Source organism: Nicotiana tomentosiformis, chromosome 7 (assembly GCF_000390325.3).
Source record: "Nicotiana tomentosiformis chromosome 7, ASM39032v3, whole genome shotgun sequence".
NCBI classification, from domain to species: domain Eukaryota; kingdom Viridiplantae; phylum Streptophyta; class Magnoliopsida; order Solanales; family Solanaceae; genus Nicotiana; species Nicotiana tomentosiformis.
The window spans coordinates 3,814,366-3,836,159 of NC_090818.1; the positions used below are offsets into that span (position 1 = coordinate 3,814,366).

The following is a 21,794-nucleotide window of genomic DNA, read 5'->3' on the forward strand; positions in this document are numbered from 1 at the left end:
TTAGTACAAATTTAGATGTACATAGTATAAGTGGTTAGTACATAGTATTTTTGCTTTTCTTCGAACTTTTCATTATTGTGCAAAGTTGATATGTTATTTTCTTTTTAATTTAATTAACTAGTTGTATTTTGATATTTCAAAGTTTTTTCCCGGTCAGTTCAAGAAAGAAAGGTCCCATTAGCCTTTTGTCTTTTTCTTTAACAAACTTTGGAACCTCATGTCTTTTTTAGAAAGAAACAAAGCACACATAGTATACATTCTTACAAATTTTCACTCTTAATATTTGGTCATTCCTCACGTCACCTCTCACCCACATAAACAACAAAATCATCAATTGAATTCCCATAGGATTCCACTCACATATTTGGCCAATAGAAAAGCACACACATAAATAACAAAATCATCAATTGAAATCCCATAGAATTCCACTCACATTAATGGAGTCCACTTTGATGTTCACTTCTTCTTCTTAAAAAGATACCCAAAAAGCCGAAGCAGAAGAGATCACAGATAGAGAGAGAACCAGAGCTAGAGTTTTGGTATTCATACACTACTGTTGCTTGTTGATTTTTTTTAATCTCGAAAAATCAGAAAAATACAAAAAGAAATACTCTTCTGCTTCTTCCTTTGATTTTGGCAAAAAGTTTCCAAAGATGGAGTTCGATTGAGTCTCAGACCAGTCCCTTCGTGGTTCCGAGTCGTGCTTTTGGTTTCTGTTCGGGTTCTTGTTGCTGTTGAACCTCGTTAGGATTTTGGAGTCGAAAATAATGTATTTGATGATTCTACAATTGCTATTAAGGAAGATTGCTATTTCAGGTTCATCTCTTTTCTTTTCTTATTGTTTTCTAAGACTTGTGCTTTTTAAACATGGTATTAGCCTATTACTCTTAATCTCTTTTCTGTTTGAGTTTTATAAAGAACATGAGAATGATTTTCGTACATAGTAGTTGGGGTTTTGCTAGAATTCGTTGCTGAATGTTTGGTCCAAAATTATTTACTGTTCAAATTGTTTGGATCCCTTCTTGTCGTAGTACTATTGTAAAGAGAATCTGTTGCTTGACTACTTAAGAGTATGTGTTTGAGTAAGAGTTTATTCCTGCATGTATTTGTCTAGTCTAATTTCGTGTGAAGAATGTATTCAAAAGGTTTATTTGACCTCATTAAAGTTTAAGTATGATGAGTAAATTGTGCTTTGCTTGAAAGTTGATGGACCATCAATGGAATCTAGAGTCTAAATTAAAGTGCCACGGAGTCTGTTTCGTTCATTCTTTGAGCTCAACCTGGTTTTATTTTTCAGTCGTGAATTTTTTCTTATTAAATGGTTTAAAGCTCTCAGAATGGAATACCCAACATAACATTTCTCTTCCTTAATCGTGTCTTAAAGGTTTTTTCGTAGTGATTAGTTAAAAAAAAACTCTTGGTTCCTTCAAAATACATGTTAGTTCTGGGTCATATGTTCTAAAAGAATATTTCTGTGGTAAATTTCAGCAAATGCATTATTCTTTTATATTAAATAATCTAGTGCAATAATTATGTGAGTAATATCTTGGTCTCTTTATGGTTAATCTGTTAAATTGGTATGAGTCAAAATCTTTCTGAGTCGCGACAAACTTTCCATGTTTTAAGCTTTATTTAGGTGGAATTAAGAAATTATTTACTGTGTGATGGGATCCTTTATTTATCTGAAAACTTATTTGTTGATGTTTGTTGCTGAAACTGGTAGCTTCGGTTTGTCTTATTTTATTATTTTTCTTAACTTTCGTACTTTCACTTTCTTTGGACTATCTTTTTTTCTTATTTGCTTGGTTGTCTATTTTATATGTTTGTGTGGATGATTGGATTAAAATGTTTCTGATGACTGAATTGGGTCGTAGGAAGTAGGGAAAGGCCGAAGCCCATTAGTAATTAATTTGCCTCCATATTTTAGGAATTGGGCTTGGTCAAATACATGAAATAAGAAGTTAAAAGAATATGAGTATGATTTAGAATTTTTCTTTTATTTAGTTCTCTTTTATTTATTTATTTATTTAATTTATTATATTATTCGCTAATAGCATGCTTAGGCCGACCACATTTGGGTAGGCAAACTTTTAGGGTGTTTTTGTTTTAGTTTCCTTTGAGGCGAGAGGTTGTCCCTTTAGTCAATTATATTATCCGGGGAATGCCCCGAAGAACTTGTAAATATTTTGAAAGCCGTGACAAGCATCGTGGAGTAAACATAGTGTAGATTAGTTTAGGGCTTTTCTTGTCTTTTCTTTTCCTTTTCTTTTATTAGGTAGGGACAACCTCAGACTTCTTTTGTGTTTATTTGCTTTGTGTGTGTTTTTATCTCAATTTGATATTCTTTAAAGCCAACTAGATTGAGTATGCAACCGTATTAGTTATGGGACTCGGGGAATGCCTAACACCTTCTCCCCGAATTAAGAGAACCCCCTTACTCGGAATATCTGGTGCAGACTATATTTTAGAGTTTAAATATATTTTAAAGAGAAAAATCATTTTTTAACGGTGACTTGACACACCGAAACCAAATGTCAAGTGACGACTCTGAAAATCCTTTGAAATACAATCTTTTGTCTTTTTCAAATTGAAACACTTTTGAGCTTTAAACTGCTTGTTTTTATTTATTTAAAGAGGGTTAAGGTGGTGGAAAAAAGGGGCGTGACACCAGGGGTGCTTAACGGATTGAATTTAGACTTATGCAAATTGCTAAAGTTTCTGGTTTCTGGTATTTTCGCACCTGCGGTGGGGTGACCGCAGGTGCGGGCTCGCACGTGCGAGAGAGGGATCGCAGATGCGGGTTGGAGAAGTTTGGCACGGGGTCGCAGGTGCGACATGAAGGCCGCATGAGCGGAGTCGCTTCTGCGGAAGCTTGAACGCAGAAGCGTAGAGGCCTGGGAGGTTTGGGATTGTAGGAGCGGAAGGGTCTCCTCAGAAGCGAGATCGCAGGTGCGATCCCTGGTCCGCAGAAGCGGAAACCTTGGCCATAAGTGGACTCCGAACATGCGATGGTTTTTTCGCAGGTGCGGAAATGCTGGACATAACACTTAAATACAAAGGTTCGCGATTTTTGCTCATTTTAAACATTGTGAGCTAGGGTTTGGCGATTTCTTGAGAGCATTTTCGAGGGATTTCTTGAGGTAAGTCCCTTGTGCTTATTTTTTAATCAATAATCTTGCTTCCCTATTTATTTTTTTACCTAGTTAGGGTGTATTTAATGTGAAAATTGGGAGTTGGAGGTTAGGGATTTGGTGAATTGATTTGAGGAATTGAGTGGCGATTTGGTATCGAATTTTGGTAATTTTGGTATGGGTGAACTCGTGGTCGAGTGGGTGTTCGTATTTTATGACTTTTATCCGATTTCGAGACGTGGGCCAGGGTCGACTTTTTAGGATGAATTTCGGAATTTTTGTTAAATCTTGATTTCATTAATTAGATTAGTCTATTATAGTTGTATTTATGATATGTAATTATTTTTGGCTAGATTTGGGCCATTCGGAGTTGAATATTCATGAAAAAGGCATTGTCACCGATTGATTGATCTTGGTTCGAGGTAAGTTGCTTGCCTAACTTTGTGTGGGGGAAATCCCCTTAGGATTTGACGTTGTTATGATATGTGAGCACCGTGAACGCGAGGTGACGAGTATGTACACATGCTATTTATGGAAAAACCAGATTTTTATTGAGTAATAGCATGTTTTCATCTTATCTGAGTATACTAGCATGCGTAGTTATCCTGTTAGCCTAGAATAACACGTCTACATGTCCTAATTACCTATTTGAACTCTTTGCAGCATGTTTAGTAAGTCTTGTTTCTTTCTTGACTAGTACTTAGCCTAAATTGTAGGTTTTTTTGCTATAACTGTTATATTCATTTGCTTGAGTTGCGTATTTATTTTGGGACTATGGGACAGTATTCCAGGATATCCCCTTGTACTGCATATTTACTTCAGGACTATGAGGCATTTACTCGGGAGATCCCCCCTGTACTGCATATTTACTTTGAGACTACGAGGCGGTTCCTCGGGAGTTCTCCCTGCACATTTACTTTTGAGACTACGAGGCGGTTCCTCGGGAGTTCTCCCTGCACATTTACTTTTGAGACTACGAGGCGGTTCCTCGAGAGTTCTCCCTGCATATTTACTTTTGAGACTACGAGGCGGTACCTCAGGAGTTCTCCCTATATATTTACTTTTGGGACTACGAGATGGTATCTTGGGAGCGCCCCTGTTGTTATATCATTGTGCGGTGTTGTTATTGCTTTGTGAATACTTGCTGTTGTCTTCTCCGTTTTTACTTCATGCTTATTATAGCATCTGTCTTATTATTATATACCAGTAGGGCCTGGACCTGACCTCGTCACTACTCTGCCAAGGTTAGGCTTGGCACTTACTGGGTACCGTTGTGGTGTACTCATGCCATTCTTGTGCATATGTTTTGTGTGCAGATCCAGGTACTTCTTATCAGTCCCGTTACTAGCTGAGAGTGGCTGCTGTTGTCCGGAGATTTCAAGGTATATCTGCCGCGTCGGCAGATGTTGGAGTCCCCCTCTATTCTCTTATGTGTCATCTACTTTCCGTATTTCTTTATTTAGACTCTGGTGTATAGAGATTCTAGTTTCCTTCTGTAGCTTGTAACTTATGATGTTTCGGGTTTTGGGAATACCGTGTATTACTAGAGTGTTGGTTATTGTACATGCCGAGCGGCATTGTTATCACTTATCTATTGTTGTTAGTTGTTAAGTTTTCCTTCCATTTTGTTTATTTTTGTATTTTTGTTAGGCTTACCTAGTCGTAGAGACTAGGTGCTATCACGACATCTTACGGAGGGAGAATTGGGTCGTGACAAGTTGGTATCAGAGTACTAGGTTCATAGGTGTCGTGAGTCACAAGCAAGTTTAGTAGAGTCTCGCGGATCGGTACAGAGACGTGTGTATTTATCTTCGGGATACTATGGAACTATTAGGAAAGATTACATTTCTTTGATTCCTTGTCGTGCAAAATTATTGACTTTGAAATTCTAAACTTCTGTGTTCTATTCTCTCACAGATGGTGAGGACACGTACAGGCGGATCTGATGACCTGGCACCCGCGCCCCCTGCTAGAGCCGCAAGAGGCCGGGGCCGGGGTAGAGGCTGAGGACATCCACGCGGTGCAGCCAGAGCACCCACACGAGCTGTTACAGAGGAGCCCAGTAGCTCCAGTTGGAGGGCAGACACCTGAGGTACCTGTTGCTGCACCAGCCCTCCAAGAGACTCTAGCATAGTTTCTGATTATGTTCAACACCTTAGCTCAGGATGGATTGATTCCACTTTCTCCTGCCACATCTCAGGCCGGGGGAGGAGTACAGACTCCCATCGTCGGTACTCCAGAGCAGTAGGCTTAGGTCGACCAGGTTCCAGAGATTTTACCGATGTAGCCGGTAGCTCCAACTCAGCCCGAGGGTAGGGTAACAGCTTCTAAGGCGGAGCAGCGCAGACTTGAGAGGTACAAGAAGCACCACCCTCCTACCTTCAATGGATTGGCGTCGGAGGATGCCTAGGGTTTTCTGGAGGAGTGTCACCGTATTCTCCGTACTATGGGTGTAGCGGAGTCCAGTTGGGTTTCTTTTACTACATTCCATCTTAGAAGAGCACCCTATCAGTGGTGGCGTGCTTATGGGCTGGATAGTCCGGTTGAGGCAGCTTCACTTAAATGGACTTAGTTCTCGAACATGTTTTTGAGAGAGTATGTCCCTCAGAGCCTCAGGGACTCATGGCGCACGGAGTTTGAGCAGTTACGCCAGGGTGCTATGACTGTGTCAGAGTATACAATTTGTTTTAGTGATTTGGCCCGACATGCACAGGCCTTGGTTGCCACAGTTCGAGAGAGGGTTCGTCGATTTATTAAGGGACTCCACCCAGTATCCGGATCAGTATGGCCAGGGAGTGGGAGACGGATACTTCTTATCAGTAGGTTATGAGTATCGCCAGAAGATTGGAGGGAATGCTTGCCCGGGCTAGAGAGGAGATAGAGGCCAAGAGGTCTCGAGAGACTAGTTCTTATTCTGGTGCTCGTTCCCCAACAACTTGCCATGGTAGGGGTTATGTGAGTCGCCCCATTCATTCCGCACTTCCAGCCACCAATGGTATTCCGGTCCCTTCTAGGCCCCAGGAGCCTTATTATACACCGCCAGTATCTAGTGTGCCTCATGTACAAGGTGTTCTCAGCAGCCAGTCCAGTAGACCTGGCCCGAGCTAGTCACATCAGTCACACCCTCCGAGAGCTTGTTTTGAGTGTGGCGACACCCGCCATATGGTGAGGGATTACCCCAGATTTGGAGGGAGAGGGTGTACCTCCACAGACTTCTCAGGCACAACGTGCTCCACCGGGTCCTCAGGCTATGATTCCAACACCAGCTATCGCCCCACCTGCTCAGCCAACTTGAGGTGGAGGTCGGGGAGGTTGAGGTCGCCCTAGAGGGGGAGGCCAGGCCAGATATTATGATCTTTCTTCTCGTACAGAGGCAGTTGCTTCCGACCCTATCATTATAGGTATTGTTCCGATCTTTCATAGAGACGCATCAATCTTATTTGATCCAGGCTCTACATATTCCTATGTGTCCTCTTATTTTGCCTCATATTTGGGCGTATCTCGGGATTCTTTGAGTTCTCCTGTTTATGTGTCTACTCCTGTGGGAGATTCTCTTATTGTGTACTGCGTGTATCGGTCATGTTTTATTGCTATTAGTGGTTTTGAGACTAGAGCCGATCTATTATTACTCAGCATAGTAGACTTTGATGTTATCTTGGGCATGCATTGGTTGTCGCCCAATTATGCTATTCTTGATTGTCACGCTAAGACCGTGACGCTGGCTATGCCAGGATTACCACGATTTGAGTGGAGAGGTACCTTAGAGTATACTTCCAGTAGAGTTATTTCATTTCTTAAAGCTCAACGAATGGTTGAGAAGGGGTGTGACGTGTATCTAGCTTATGTGAGAGATTTTAATATTGATACCCCTACAAATGAGTTAGTTCTAGTAGTGAGGGACATAACAAATGTGTTTGCAGCTGATCTTCTAGGCATGTCGCCCGACAGAGATATTGATTTTGGTATTGATTTGTTGCCGGGCACTCAGCCCATCTCTATCCCTCCATATCGTATGGCTCCTCCTGAGTTGAAGGGAGAGTTTCTTGATAAGGGCTTCATCCGGCCCAGTGTGTCACCGTGGAGTGCTCCGGTATTGTTCGTCAAGAAGAAGGATGGTTCTATGCGTATGTGCATTGATTATCGCCAGCTGAACAAAGTCACAGTGAAGAACATGTATCCATTACCTCGTATTGATGACTTGTTTGATCAGTTATAGGGTGCTAGGGTGTTTTCCAAGATTGATTTACGTTCTAGCTATTATCAGTTGAAGATTCGGGAGCCAGATATTCCGAAGACTGTTTTCAGGACTCGGTATGATCATTACGAGTTCCTTGTGATATAATTTGGGCTGACCAATGCCCCATCAGCTTTTTTGCATTTGATGCACAATGTATTCCGGACTTATCTTGACTCCTTCGTCGTTGTGTTTATTGAAGACATTCTGGTGTACTCCCGGACTCGGGAGGATCATGAGCAACACCTGATGACTGTGCTTTAGACCCTGAGAGAAAAGAGGTTATATGCAAAATTCTCAAAGTGTGAGTTTTGGCTAGACTCAGTGGCATTCTTGGGTCATGTAGTATCGAGTGATGGTATCCAGGTGGATCCAAAGAAGGTTAAAGCAGTGCAGAGTTGGCCCAGACCGTCCTCAGCTACGGAGATCTGGAGTTTTCTTAGTTTGGCGGGGTATTACCGTCAATTTGTAGAGGGTTTTTCATCTAATGCAGCACCTATGACCAGGTTGACCCAGAAGGGTGCTCCGTTCAGGTGGACAAAGAAGTGTGAGGAGAGCTTTCAGAAGCTCAAGACAGTTTTGACTACAGCCCCAGTATTGGTACTGCCTACAGGTTTAGGGTCTTATACTGTGTATTGTGATGCGTCATGGATTGGTCTCGGTGCGGTGTTGATGCAGGATGGTAGGGTGATTGCCTACGTGTCCAAACAGCGGAAGGTGCATGAAAAGAACTATCCTGTCCACGACCTTGAGTTAGTAGCTATTGTTCATTCCTTGAAGATTTGACGGCACTATTTGTACGGTGTTCCTTATGAGATCTACACCGATCACTGGAGTTTGCAGCATTTGTTCAAGCAGAAGGATCTTAATTTGCGTCAGAGAAAGTGATTAGAGTTGCTTAAGGATTATGATATCACCATTTTGTACTACCCTGGGAAGGCCAATGTGGTGGCCGATGCTTTGAGTCACCGGGCAGAGAGTTTGGGGAGCTTAGCATATCTACCAGCGGTAGAAAGGCCCATGGCGTTGGATGTTCAGGCCTTAGCCAGCCAGTTTGTGAGATTGGATATTTTTGAGCCGAGTTGAGTATTGGCTTGTGTGGTCTCTTGGTCTTCTCTTTATGATCGTATCAGGGAGTGTCAGTATGATGACCCCCATCTGCTTGTCCTTAAGGACACGGTCAAGCACGGTGATGCCAAGGAGGTCACTATTGGGGATGATGGTGCATTGAGGATGCACGCCAGACTTTGTGTGCCTAATGTTGATGGTTTGCGTGAGTTGATTCTCTAGGAGGCTCACAGTTTGAGGTACTCCATTCATCCGGGTGCCGCGAAGATGTATCAGGACTTGAGGCAGTATTACTGGTGGAGGAGGATGAAGAAGGACATAGTGGAATTTGTGGCTCGGTGTCTAAATTACCAGCAGGTGAAGTATGAGCACCAGCGGCCAGGTGGATTGCTTCAGAAGATAGAAATTCCAGAATGGAAATGGGAGCGGATCACTATGGATTTCATTGTTGGACTCCCACGGACTCAGCGAAGGTTCGATGCAGTTTGGGTGATTGTGGATAGGTTGACCAAGTCAACTCATTTCCTTCCTGTGATGACTACCTATTCTTCCGAGCAGTTGGCTCGAATTTATATCCGCGAGATTGTCAGGCTTTATGGCGTACCTGTATCTATCATCTTTGACCGGGGTACGCAGTTTACATCATGGTTCTGGAGGGTTGTACAACAGTAGTTGGGTACTCGGGTTGAGCTGAGCACAATATTTCACCCTCAGACGGACAGACAGTCCGAGCAAACTATTCAGATACTGGAGGATATGCTCCGAGCTTGTGTGTTAGATTTTGGGGGTGCTTGGGATCAGTTCTTCCCACTTGTGGAGTTTTCCTACAATAATATTTATCAGTCGAGCATTCAAATGGCACCATATGAGGCTTTGTAAGGTAGGCGGTGTCGGTCTCCAATGGGTTTGTTCGAGCTGGGCGAGGCTAGATTATTGGGTACAGACTTGGTTCAGGATGCCCTGGATAATGCGAAGGTGATTCAGGATCGATTTCGCACAGCCTAGTGCAGACAGAAGAGTTATGCAGACTAGAAGGTTCGCGATGTTGCATTCATGGTTGGAGAGCGGGTCTTGCTCCGGGTTTCGCCTATGAAAGGCGTTATGAGGTTCGGGAAGAAGGGCAAGCTGAGCCCAAGGTTCATTGGTCCCTTTGAGGTGTTGCGGCGTGTTGGGGAGGTTGCTTATGAGCTTGACTTACCTCCCAGTCTAGTAGGAGTTCATCCGGTATTTCATGTTTCTATGCTCCGGAAGTATCACAATGATCTGTCTTATGTGTTGGATTTCGACTCAGTCCAGTTTAACAAAGATCTATCTTATGCTGAGGAGCCAGTGGCTATTTTGGACAGGAAGGTTCGAAAGCTGAGGTCAAAGAATATTGCTTCTGTGAAGGTTCAATGGAGGGGTCAGCCGGTAGAGGAGGCGACTTAGGAGACCGAGCAGGATATGCGCAGCCGTTATCCTCATCTTTTCACCACTTCAGGTATATCTTTATGCTCGTTCGAGGACGAATGATTATTTTAAGAGGGGGAGGATGTAACGACCCGGCCGGTCATTTTGAGAGTAATAGCCCCGATCCCCTATTAACTGTTTCCCCCGTATCGGTTTTTGCTTATGTGACTTGCTGGGAGGTCTTGTTTTTTGTTCCAGAGTGATTTGGGACACGTAGTCCCTAAAACGGAAGCTTAAGTCTTAGGATTTTTACCGTAGTCAGAACTGTGTGAAGATGACTCTAGAATGGAGTTCTATCTATTTCGTTAGCTCTGTTGGGTGATTTTGGACTTAGGAGCTTGTTCGGATTGTGTTTTGGAGGTCTGTAGCTGATTTAGGCTTGAAATGACGAAAGCCAAATTTTTGGAGATTTTGACCAGTAGTGAACTTTTTTATATCGGGGTCGGAATCCTATTCCAGAAGTTGGCGTAGGTCCGTAATGTTGAATATGACTTGTGTGCAAAATTTGAGGTCAATCGAACGTGATTTGATAGGTTTCGGCATCGGTTATAGAAGTTTAAAGTTTCAAAGTTCATTAAGTTTAAATTGTGATTCATGTTTTTAGCGTTGTTTGATGTTATTTGAGGGCTCGACTAAGTCCGTATGGTGATTTAGGAATAGTTGGTATGTTTGGTTGGAGTCTCGGGGGCCTTGGGTGTGTTTCAGATGCTTAACGGATTGAATTTGGACTTATGCAAATTGCTGAAGTTTTTGGTTTCTAGTGTTTTCGCACCTGCGATGGGGTGACCGCAGGTGCGGGCTCGCACGTGCGAGCAGCGGATCGTAGATGCGGGTTGGAGGAGTTTGGCCTGGGGTCGCAGGTGCGACATGAAGGCCGCAGGAGCGGAGTCGCTTCTGCGGGAGCTTGAACGCAGAAGCGGAGAGACTTGGGAGGTTTAGGATCGCAGGAGCGGAAGGGTCCGTGCACAAGCGAGATCGCAGGTGCCATCCTTGGTCCGCAGAAGCGGAAACCCTGGCCATAAGTGGAATCTGCACCTGCGATGGTTTTTCCGCAGGTGCGGCATCGCAGGTGCGACTAGAGGTCCGCAAATTCGAAAATGCTGGACAGAACACTAAAATGCAATGGTTCACAATTTTTGCTCTTTTTAAACATTTTGAGCTCGGGTTTGGCAATTTCTTGAGAGCATTTTCGAGGGATTTCTTGAGGTAAGTCCCTTGTGCTTATTTTTGATCAATAATCTTGCTTCCCCATTTATTTTTCCACCTAGTTAGGGTGTATTTAATGTGGAAATTAGGAGTTGGAGGTTAGGGATTTGGTGAGTTGATTTGAGGAATTGAGTGGTGATTTGGTATCGGATTTTGGTAATTTTGGTATGGGTGAACTCGTGGTCGAGTGGGTGTTCGTATTTTGTGACTTTTACCCGATTCTGAGACGTGGTCCCAGGTTGACTTTTTAGGACGGATTTCGAAATTTTTGTTAAAGTCTTGATTTCATTAATAAGATTAGTCTATTATAGTTGTATTTATGATATGTAATTATTTTTGGCTAGATTTGGGCCATTCGGAATCGGATATTCGTGGAAAAGGCATTGTCACCGATTGATTGAGCTTGGTTCGAGGCAAGTGGTTTGTCTAACCTTGTGTGGGGGAAATCCCCTTAGGATTTGGTGTTGTTATGATATGTGAGCGCCGTATACGCGAGGTGACGAGTGCGTACACGAGCTATTTGTGGAAAAACCTAATTTTTATTGAGTAATAGCCTGTTTTCATCTTATCTGAGTATACTAGCATGTGTAGTTATCCTGTTAGCCTAGAATAACACGTCTACGTGTCCTAATTGCCTATTTGAACTCTTTGCAGCATGTTTAGTAAGTCATGTTTCTTTCTTGACTTGTACTTAGCCTAAATTGTAGGTTTTCTTGCTGTAACTGTTATATTCATTTGTTTGAGTTGCATATTTATTTTGGGACTAAGAAACGGTTTCCCGGGAGATCCCCATGTACAACATATTTACTTTGGGACTACTAGGCATTTACTCGAGAGATCCCCCTGCACTGTATATTTACTTTGAGACTACGAGGCGGTTCCTCGGGAGTTCTCCCTGCACATTTACTTTTGAGACTACGAGGCGGTTCCTCAAGAGTTCTCCCTGCATATTTACTTTTGAGACTACGAGGCGGTACCTCGTGAGTTCTCCCTGTATATTTACTTTTGGGACTACGAGATGGTATCTCGGGAGCACCCCTATTGTTATATCATTGTGCGGTGTTGTTATTGCTTTGTGAATACTTGTTGTTGTCTTCTACATTTTTACTTCATGTTTATTATAGCATCTGTCTTATTATTATATACCCGTAGGGCCCGGACCTGACCTCTTCACTACTCTACCGAGGTTAGGCTTGGCACTTACTAGGTACCGTTGTGGTGTACTCATGCTACTCTTCTGCACATGTTTTGTGTGCAGATCCATGTACTTCTTATCAGCCCCGCTACTAGCTAAGAGTGTTTACTGTTGTACGGAGACTCCAAGGTATATCTGTGTCATGACCCCAAATTCCCTCCGTATGAAGTCGTGATGGCACCTAGTCTCTAAGACTAGGTAAGCCTATCAATGCGGGATAATAATAAATATCTGAAATAATTAAACTATAATTCAAATAATTACAAATCCCAAAACTCGGTAGAAATAAGTCACGAGCTTCTAAGAATTTATTCTCTACGTCTCTATACATCAGAGTCTAAAACAAATAAGGAAGACAACATAATAACATAGAAGGGGACTCCGGAGTCTGCGGACGCTAGCAAATATACCTCGGAGTCTCCTCGTACAACTAGTTTACTGATGTCTGGTCTGATAAGATATACCTGGATCTACACAAAAAGATGTGCAGAAGCGTAGTATGAGTACACCAAAGCGGTACCCAGTAAGTGCCAACCCTAACCTCGGTAGAGTAGTGACGAGGTTAGGTCAGGCCCTACTAAAAAATAAATAATGGCATGGTAAAATATTTAACAATATAATAAGATAAAATGACAATGAAAATGAATAAATTAGTATGTCACCATTTAATTACACCAAATAATGGCAATTAATACCTCGTGGAAACAAAACAGAATTCTTTTCAACTTTAAGAAAATCACAACAATAATCAAAGGCAACTGCGACCATAAATCAATATCAACAAGGGCACTCCCGAGGTACCGCCTCGTAGTTCCAAATCATAAATAAATTCAAAATATCTCATTTTCTTATATCACCGCGGGAGCCTTCACAATTTATTTCAAAGAAAATATTTTTTCCGAAATAGCATCCCGCGTTTTAGCCATCCTTATCACACCGCATGACTTCTAGTAGTTTCCCCTACTAGCCACGCGTATCAAGCCATCCTTATCTCACCGCATGCGTTTCAACACCCAAACCTTATACCATCGCATGTGTACCAATATCACAATATATTATAATTTGCACCTCAAGTGCCCAAATAATTCAACTTGCCAAAATAATTCAACAATAATATATTTTCACAATAAAGAGCTCACGGCTCCTGCCAAATAAATCAACAATAATATTTTTCCATAAATAATAGCTCACGGCTCCATCACAATGAGTACGAAAATCTTACAAAAATATTCAAGAATAAATAATTCAATAAAATAATATTTCAAAATCTTTAATACGTTGCTTAAATACAAAATTTTAAAATGTCAAATACTTCGTATTAATAATATTTAATTTAAAGAAAATCAACCTTCAAATAATGCACAGAATAAAAGAAATCAAGTTCCAACTAAACAGGTAAAACAATTAGCAGAAAAAAGGTCAAGCAATTTAAATTATAAACATTTAAATCAATGATGAAGAATATAACAAGGTAATATTTTTTTAATTAATATGCAACAATGATCTACACAATTTAAAGATATAATCTTTCACATTTAGTCCGTGTGCACACTCGTCACCTTGTGTATATGACTTTCAACATATTAAAATTTATCACTTCAATACCAATCCTAGGGGAAAATTTCTCCCACACAAGATTAGACAAGTCACTTACCTCGACTTGCTCCAATTTAATCACGTAGTATGCCTTTTTCTCAATTTTCCAACTCCGATGGACTCGTATCTAGTCATAATTAATTTGATACAATCAACAAAAATTATAGAATCAATTTCATAAAAAAATACTATATTTTCAATAAAATCCAAAATTAACTCAAAAATTGCATGTGGGGCCATGTCTCGGAATCCGGTGAAAGTTACGAAATATGAACGCTCGTTCAACCACGAGTCTAACCATATCAAAATGACTAAATTCCAATAACAATTCGACCCTCAAATCCTCAATTCTATCCAAGAGAATTTTTAATTTTATTTCCAATTTAAATCACCAATTAAATGTTAAAAACAGTGATAGATTCGGGTAATCTAACCAAGATTGAGTTAAGAACACTTACCCCGATGTTTTCTCTGAAAATATCCAAAAATCGCCTCAATCCGACCTCCAAATCGTTAAAAATGAAAAATGGGACGAAATTCCATTTTCAGAACTTAAACTCTCTGCCCAGTGATTTCTTCTATGCGATCATGGTCAAAGGCACGTGATTGCGAAGAACAAAATAAGGTTGCCCAGAATTAAGCTTATGCAATCGCGTATAACTCCATGCGATCGCGAAACACAGCATTCCTAGACCTACGCGATCGCATACTCATCCACGCGATCGTGAAGGGTTAAGCGCGTGGACCAAGTTCTGCCTCGTTTTCACTTCGCAAACGCGGTCTTAGCCACACGTTCGAATAATACAGTTTGCCAAACCTACGTGATCGCGGACTCGCCCACGCGATTGCATAGCACAAACTTTCAACTGCCCAATTAACCCTACGCGATCGCATACCTTCTCATGCGATCGCGTAGAAGGAAACCAGAACCTGCAGAAACCAGAACTTCAGCTATCAAGCCAAGTCCAAAAATGATCTGTTAGGCATACGAAACTCACCCGAGCCCATCGGGACCTCAACCAAATATATCAACAAGTCCTAATACATCATACAAACTTAGTCGAGTTCTTAAATCACATCCAACAACACTAAAAACATGAATCGCATATAGATTCAAGGCTAACGAACTTTTAAACTTTCAATTTCTACAAACGACGTCGGAACCTAACAAATCAAGTCCGATTGACCTCAATTTTTGCATGCAAGTTATAAATGACATAATGGAGCTATGAAAATTTTCGGAACTGTATTCCGACCCCGATATCAAAAAGTTAACTCCCCGGTCAAACTTCCAAACTTAAATTCCTATTTTAGCCATTTCAATCATAATTTAACTACGAACTTCCAAATAAAATTTCGAACACGCTCCTAAGTCCAAAATCACCACACAGAGCTGTTGGAATCATCAAAATTCTATTCCGAAGTCATTTTCTCAAAATGTTGACTGAAGTCAAACTTAGCATTTTAAGGCCAACTTAAGGAACCAAGTGTTCCGATTTGAACCCGAACACTTCCAAATCCCTAACCAACCATCCCCGCAAGTCATAAATTTATAAAAGCACATACGGGGAGTTTTATTTAGGGGAACGAGGTTCTAAAAGTCAAAATGACCGGTTGGGTCATTACATTCTTCACCTCTTAAACAAACGTTTGTCCTCGAACGAGTTTAGAATTATACCTGGAGTGGTAAAAAGATGAGGATAACAGCTGCGCATCTCATGCTCAGTCTCCCAAGTCGCCTCCTCAACCGGATTACCCCACCACTGAACATTCACGGAAGCGATGTTCTTTGACCTCAGCTTTCAAACCTGCCTATCCAAAATAGCCACGGGTTCCTCAACATAAGATAGATCCTTGTCTAACTGAACTGAATTGAAGTCTAACACATGATACAGATCGCCGTGATACTTCCGGAGCATAGAAACATGGAATACCGGATGAACTGCAGAGAGACTAGGTGGTAGTGCAAGTTTGTAAGCCACCTCTCCAACTCTTTCAAGAATTTCAAAATGGCCAATATGCCTAGGGCTCAACTTGCCCTTCTTCCCGAACCTCATCACACCCTTCATAGGTGAAACCCGGAGCAGGGCCCGCTCACCAACCATGAATGCAACATCACGAACCTTCCGATCCGCATAACTCTTCTGTCTAGATTCGGTTGTACGAAGTCGATCCTGAATAAATTTAACCTTCTCCAAGGCATCCTGAACCAAGTCTGTACCTAATAGCCTAGCATCACTCGGTTCGAACCAACCCATTGGAGACCGACACCGCCTACCAAACAAGGCCTCATATGGAGCCATCTGAATGCTTGACTGGTAACTGTTGTTGTAAGCAAACTCCGCAAGTGGTAAGAACTGGTCCCAAGCACCCCCAAAATCTATCACACACGCACGAAGCATATCCTCCAGTATCTGAATAGTGCGTTCGGACTGCCCGTCCGTCTAAGGGTGAAATGTTGTACTCAACTCTACCCGAGTACCCAACTCACATTATACTGCCCTCCAGAATCGTGATGTAAACTGTGTACCCCGGTCAGATATGATAGATACCGGTACGCCGTGAAGTCTGACAATCTCGCGAATATAGATTAGAGCCAACTGCACAAAAGAGTAGGTAGTCAGTTTATCCACAATCACCCGAACTGAATCAAACTTCCGCTGAGTTCGTGAGAGCCCAACAACGAAATCCATAGTGATTTCACTTCTATTTCCATTCTGGAATCTCTAAATTCTGAAGCAATCCACCCGGTCGCTAATGCTCATATTTCACTTGTTGACAATTTAGACACTGAGCTACATACTCCACTATGTCTTTCTTCATCCTCCTCTACCAATAGTGTTGTCTCAAGTCCTGATACATCTTTGCAGCACCCAGATGAATGGAATACTCAGATCTGTGAGCCTCCTTGAGAATCAAATCATGCAAACCATCTACATTAGGCACACATAGCCTGCCCTGCATCCGTAATACACCGTCATCTCCAATAGTGACTTCTTTGGCATCACTGTGCTGAACTGTATCCTTAAGGACAAGCAGATGGGGGTCATCATACTGACACTCTCTGATGCGATCATAAAGAGAAGACTGAGAAACCACACAAGCCAAAACTCGGCTCGGCTTGGAAATATCCAACCTGACAAACTGGTTGGCCAAGGCCTGAACATCCAAGGCTAAAGGCCTCTCTGCTACCGGTAAATATGCTAAGCTGCCCAAACTCTCCGCTTTACGACTCAAGGCATCGTCCACTACATTGGCCTTCCCGGGATGATAGAGAATGGTGATATCATAATCCTTAAGCAACTCCAACTATCTCCGCTGCCGCAAATTAAGATCCTTATATTTAAACAGATGTTGTAGACTCTGGTGATCGGTGTAGACCTCACAATGGACACCGTATAAGTAATGCCGCCAAATCTTCAAGGCATGAACAATAGCTGCTAACTTAAGGTCGTGTACCGGATAATTCTTCTCATGTACCTTTAACTGTGTGGAAGCGTAGGCAATCATCCTACCGTCTTGCATCAACACTGCGCCGAGACCAATAAGCGATGCGTCACAATACACAGTATAAGACCCTAAACCTGTAGGTAATACCAATACTGAGGCTGTAGTCAAAGCTGTCTTGAGCTTTTGGAAGCTCTCCTCACATTTCTCGGTCCACCTGAACGGAGCACCTTTCTGGGTCAATTTGGTCATAGATATAACAATAGAAGAGAAACCCTCTACAAATCGGCGATAATACCCTGCAAAACCAAGGAAACTCCGGATTTCCGTAGCTGAGGACGGTCTGGACCAACTCTGCACTACTTCAATCTTCTTCGGATCTACCTTGATTATAACGACCCGGCCGGTCATTTTGAGTATTACAACCCCATCTCCCCATTTACTGCTCAAATTGTACTTTACAGTTGTTGTGTGAATTACCGAGGTAATTGGTTCGGGTCTGGTGAGGTTTTGGAATGAATTGGAATACTTAATTTCAAGGTTTAAAACTTAAGTTAAAATAGTCATCGGATGTCAACTTATGTGTAAACGACCTCGGAATGGAGTTTTGATAATTCCAATAGCTCCGTATGGTGATTTTGGACTTAGGAGCATGTCCAAAAAATTATTCGGAGGTACGTAGTGGAATTTGGCTTGAAATGCCGAAAGTTGAATTTTTGGGAAGTTTGACTAGGGGGTTGACTTTTTGATATCGAGGTCGAAATCCAATTCTGGAAATTGGAATAGCTTTGTTATGTCATTTATGACTTGTGTGCAAAATTTAAAGTCATTCCGGATTGATTTGATGTATTATAGAATTTGAAAGTTCAAAGTTCATTAGGCTTGAATTGAAGTATGATTCATGATTTTTGCGTTGTTTGATGTGATTTGAGGCTTCGACTAAGTTCGTATGATGTTTTAGGACTTGTTGGTATATTTGGTTGAGGTCTCGATGGGCTCGGGTGAGTTTCGGGGTGGTTTTGGACCATCTCTAGGCCATTTTAAATTGCTGGTTTTTGTCCACAGAGGTGTGAATAGCGATCGCGAACATCAGGTCACGTTCGCAAAGAGTAAACAGCAGTTTGGGGTGTTGTGAATCGCGATCGCGGAAGCTATTTCGCGATCGCATAGAACAAACCTCCGCTGCATTGACCCGGCTTTGGAAGCTTATATCTCGCAATCTGTAAGGAATTTAGAGATGATTCAAAAATAAAAATTGTAGCCCTTTTTGTCTTGTTTTCAGAAAAGTAAACTATTTGTCATTTGGAGTTGTGTACAAAAAGTTATAATGGATACACTCTAGACTGTCTCGGAAGAGTTTTGAAATTGTAGCCCTTTATGTCTTGTTTTCAGAAAGGTAAACTATTTCTCATTTGGAGTTGTGTACAAAAAGTTATGATGGATACACTCTAGGCTGTCTCGGAAGAGTTTGGAAATTCTCTGTTGCACAGGGATGACTTTGGAACCTTATATCTCGGGATATATAAGGAATTGGGAGATGAGCAACAAATAAAAGTTATAGCCCTTGGTGTCTAATTTTCGGAAAGCTAAACCAATTGCAATTTGGAGTTTTGTACAAAATGTTATGACCATTATACTAGAGGCTGTCTGGAAATGCTGGGAATTTGTTCTTCGCGATTGCGAAAGGCAAATTTTGGGCTAAAAATTTTTGTGCTTCGCGATCGCGAAGAGTAAATGACTGGACAAAAGATAAAATCGTGGGTTTTGGTTTTTTTCTTCATTTTCGAATTTTGGAGCTCGGATTGGGCGACTTTGGAGAGGAAATTTTTCACAAAACTTGGGGTAAGTATTCTTGACTCCCTTGTGATTATATTCCATGAATTAATCTTCATTTTCGGATTTAGATTATTGATTTTTCAAGAGAAATTGGAGGAATTTCTACAATTTCATAAAAATAAATTTTCGAGATTCGAATACCGATTCGGAGTCGGATTTGAGTGAAATTAGTGTGGTTGGACTTGTAATTGGATGGGTTGTCGGATTTTGTAAGTTTCATCGGATTCCGAGACGTGGGCCCCACGGGCGATTTTTGAGCTAAATTTTGGATTTTTGTGGAAAATTAGCATTTTCTTATGGAATTAATTCTAATAAATTTTATTGACTGAATCGAATTAATTGTGGCTAGATTTGAGGCGTTTGGAGGCAAATTCACGAGGCAAAGGCATACTGGATTAAAGAATTACACGGTTTGAAGTAAGTAACACTTCTAAAGTTGGTTTTGAGGGTATGAATCCCCAAATTTGGTATGATTTAAATTGTTGAAGGTGACTCACACGATAGGTGACGAACATGTAGACGTGCACCACAGAAACTGTGCCTTGAATAAATCCGGTGAAGTTGTAAAATTAAAGAATCATGTTATTATCTGAACATGTGGCACGTGTTAGAGGAATTTAGCTGAGGCTAGTAATAAAGATCATGTTTAGGCTATGTGCCGATATTTTAGGACCCATGGGGTCGTGATGCTGTTGAATTAATTGTTCTAAAATATACATTTCACACTCAGTAATAATTGTCCAGAGTAAGGATATTTATGGGATTGAGTTGCGCAACGCAACAAGCCATTTGGCTTTATATATGTTCCTATTTTATGGATCGGGGTTGCCCGCCTGCAGCAGACCTTATTGGCTTTACTATTTTATGGATCGGGGCTGCCCGCCTGCAGCAAGCCTTATTGGCTTTACTATTTTATGGATCGGGGTTGCCTTCATGCAGCAGGCCTTATAGGCTTTACTATTTTATGGATCGGGGTTGCCCGCCTGTAGTAGGCCTTATAGGCTTTACTATTTTATGGATCGGGGTTGTCCCCCTGCAGTATGCCTCATTGACTTTATTATTATATGGATCGGGACTGCCCGCCTGCAGTAGGCCATATTGGCTTTATATCACGCTTGGGCTGAAGGAGCCCCTCCGGAGTCTGTACACCCCCATTGAGCGTAGATGATTATATATATTCGGGATAGATTTCCTAGGGCATGGACTTGCCTTACTTACTGATATATATATATATATATATATATATATATATATATATATATATATATATATATATATATATGTGTGTGTGTGTGTGTGTGTGTGTGTGTGTGTGTGTATGTGTGTGTGTGTGTGTGTGTGTGTTTGGGATGGATTTTCCCATGGCATGGACTTGCCTTACTTATTTATATTGTAATGAATTACCTGGACATGAATCTTGTCCGTATCATTTGCATTTGGGGATAAATTATCCCAGGGCTGGATTGGCCTTATACGGCACTGAATGACTGACTGTCAGTCGATGTGTATATATATACGGGTTGAAACACCCCGGGGCTGGACTGGCCATAAACTGTACCGAGTGACCGAATTATTGGTGACCAGTATCTACAGGAGGTCTTGCTACTGAGATGTCATATTCCTTATATCATGCAGTATTGATCTATTTCACTTGTACTGAGTTTATTTGTTGAACTTGAAAGCATGCCTACATTTCTGTACCATTATTTTTACTGGACTGTACCTGCGGAGCTCATCATTTCTTTCAGCCCAGAGGTTAGTCTTGTTACTTATTGAGTTAGTTGTACTTATACTACACTCTGCACCTCGTGTGCAGACCTAGGTGCTTTCGAACACGGAGATTGTAAGATTTCAGAGTACTATCAGTTAGAGACTATCAAGGTAGCTGTTTGGCGTCCGCTGACCTTGTGTCTCTTTCCTTCAGTTATTGTACTGTTCTATACTTTCAAGCAGTGGTTTTTATCAGTCAAATATTGTATTCACATTAAATGCTCATGTACTCAGTGACATCGGATTTTGGGAGTGATACATTTGAAAATTTGAGATTTTTTCCGCTGAATTTAATTATTTTGGTTTCAAATTTAAAAATAATGGTGATTTATTGGGATTTTTGGCTTGCCTAGTATTGAGATAGGCGCCATCACGACAAGTGAGATTTTGGGTCGTGACATTGATCCCCTCACACGAAACTATATGGCCCAAAAATCTCACTGAATCAAGCCAGAATTCACACTCTAAAAATTTTGCATATAACTTTTTTTTTCTCAAAGTCTAAAGTACAGTCCTCAAGTGTTGTTCATGATATTCCCGACTCCGGGAATACACAAGAAAGTCGTCAATAAACACAATGATGAAATAATAAAGATAAGGCTGAAATACACTATTCATTAAGTGCATAAATATTGCTGGGTCGTTGGTCAGCCCAAAAGATATCACAAGGAACTCGTAATGACCGTACCGAGTCGTGAAAGCAGTCTTCGGGATATCTGGCTCTCGAATCTTCAACTCGTGAAAGTATGAATGTAAGTCGATCTTAGAAAACACTCTGGTACCCTGAACCTGATCAAATAGGTCATCAATACGTGGCAATAGATACCTGTTCTTCACTGTAACCTTGTTCAGCTGGAGGTAA

The 21,794-nt window shown here is 41.4% G+C and overlaps 1 long non-coding RNA gene across 3 annotated transcripts; it reads left to right on the forward strand.

Moving 5' to 3' along the window:
• Nucleotides 1-262: 262 nt before the first annotated feature.
• LOC104115659 (uncharacterized) lies at nucleotides 263-21,188 on the forward strand. 3 transcript variants are annotated; one of them, XR_011409456.1, is made up of 4 exons: nucleotides 282-816; nucleotides 4,448-4,513; nucleotides 5,049-6,532; nucleotides 20,979-21,188. It is a non-coding gene; the product is annotated as an uncharacterized lncRNA (long non-coding RNA). The 3 variants fall into 3 exon arrangements; XR_011409455.1 differs by lacking the exon at nucleotides 20,979-21,188 and having other exon boundaries at nucleotides 292-816; nucleotides 5,049-11,166; XR_011409454.1 differs by lacking the exons at nucleotides 5,049-6,532; nucleotides 20,979-21,188 and having other exon boundaries at nucleotides 263-816; nucleotides 4,448-4,752.
• Nucleotides 21,189-21,794: the final 606 nt, after the last annotated feature.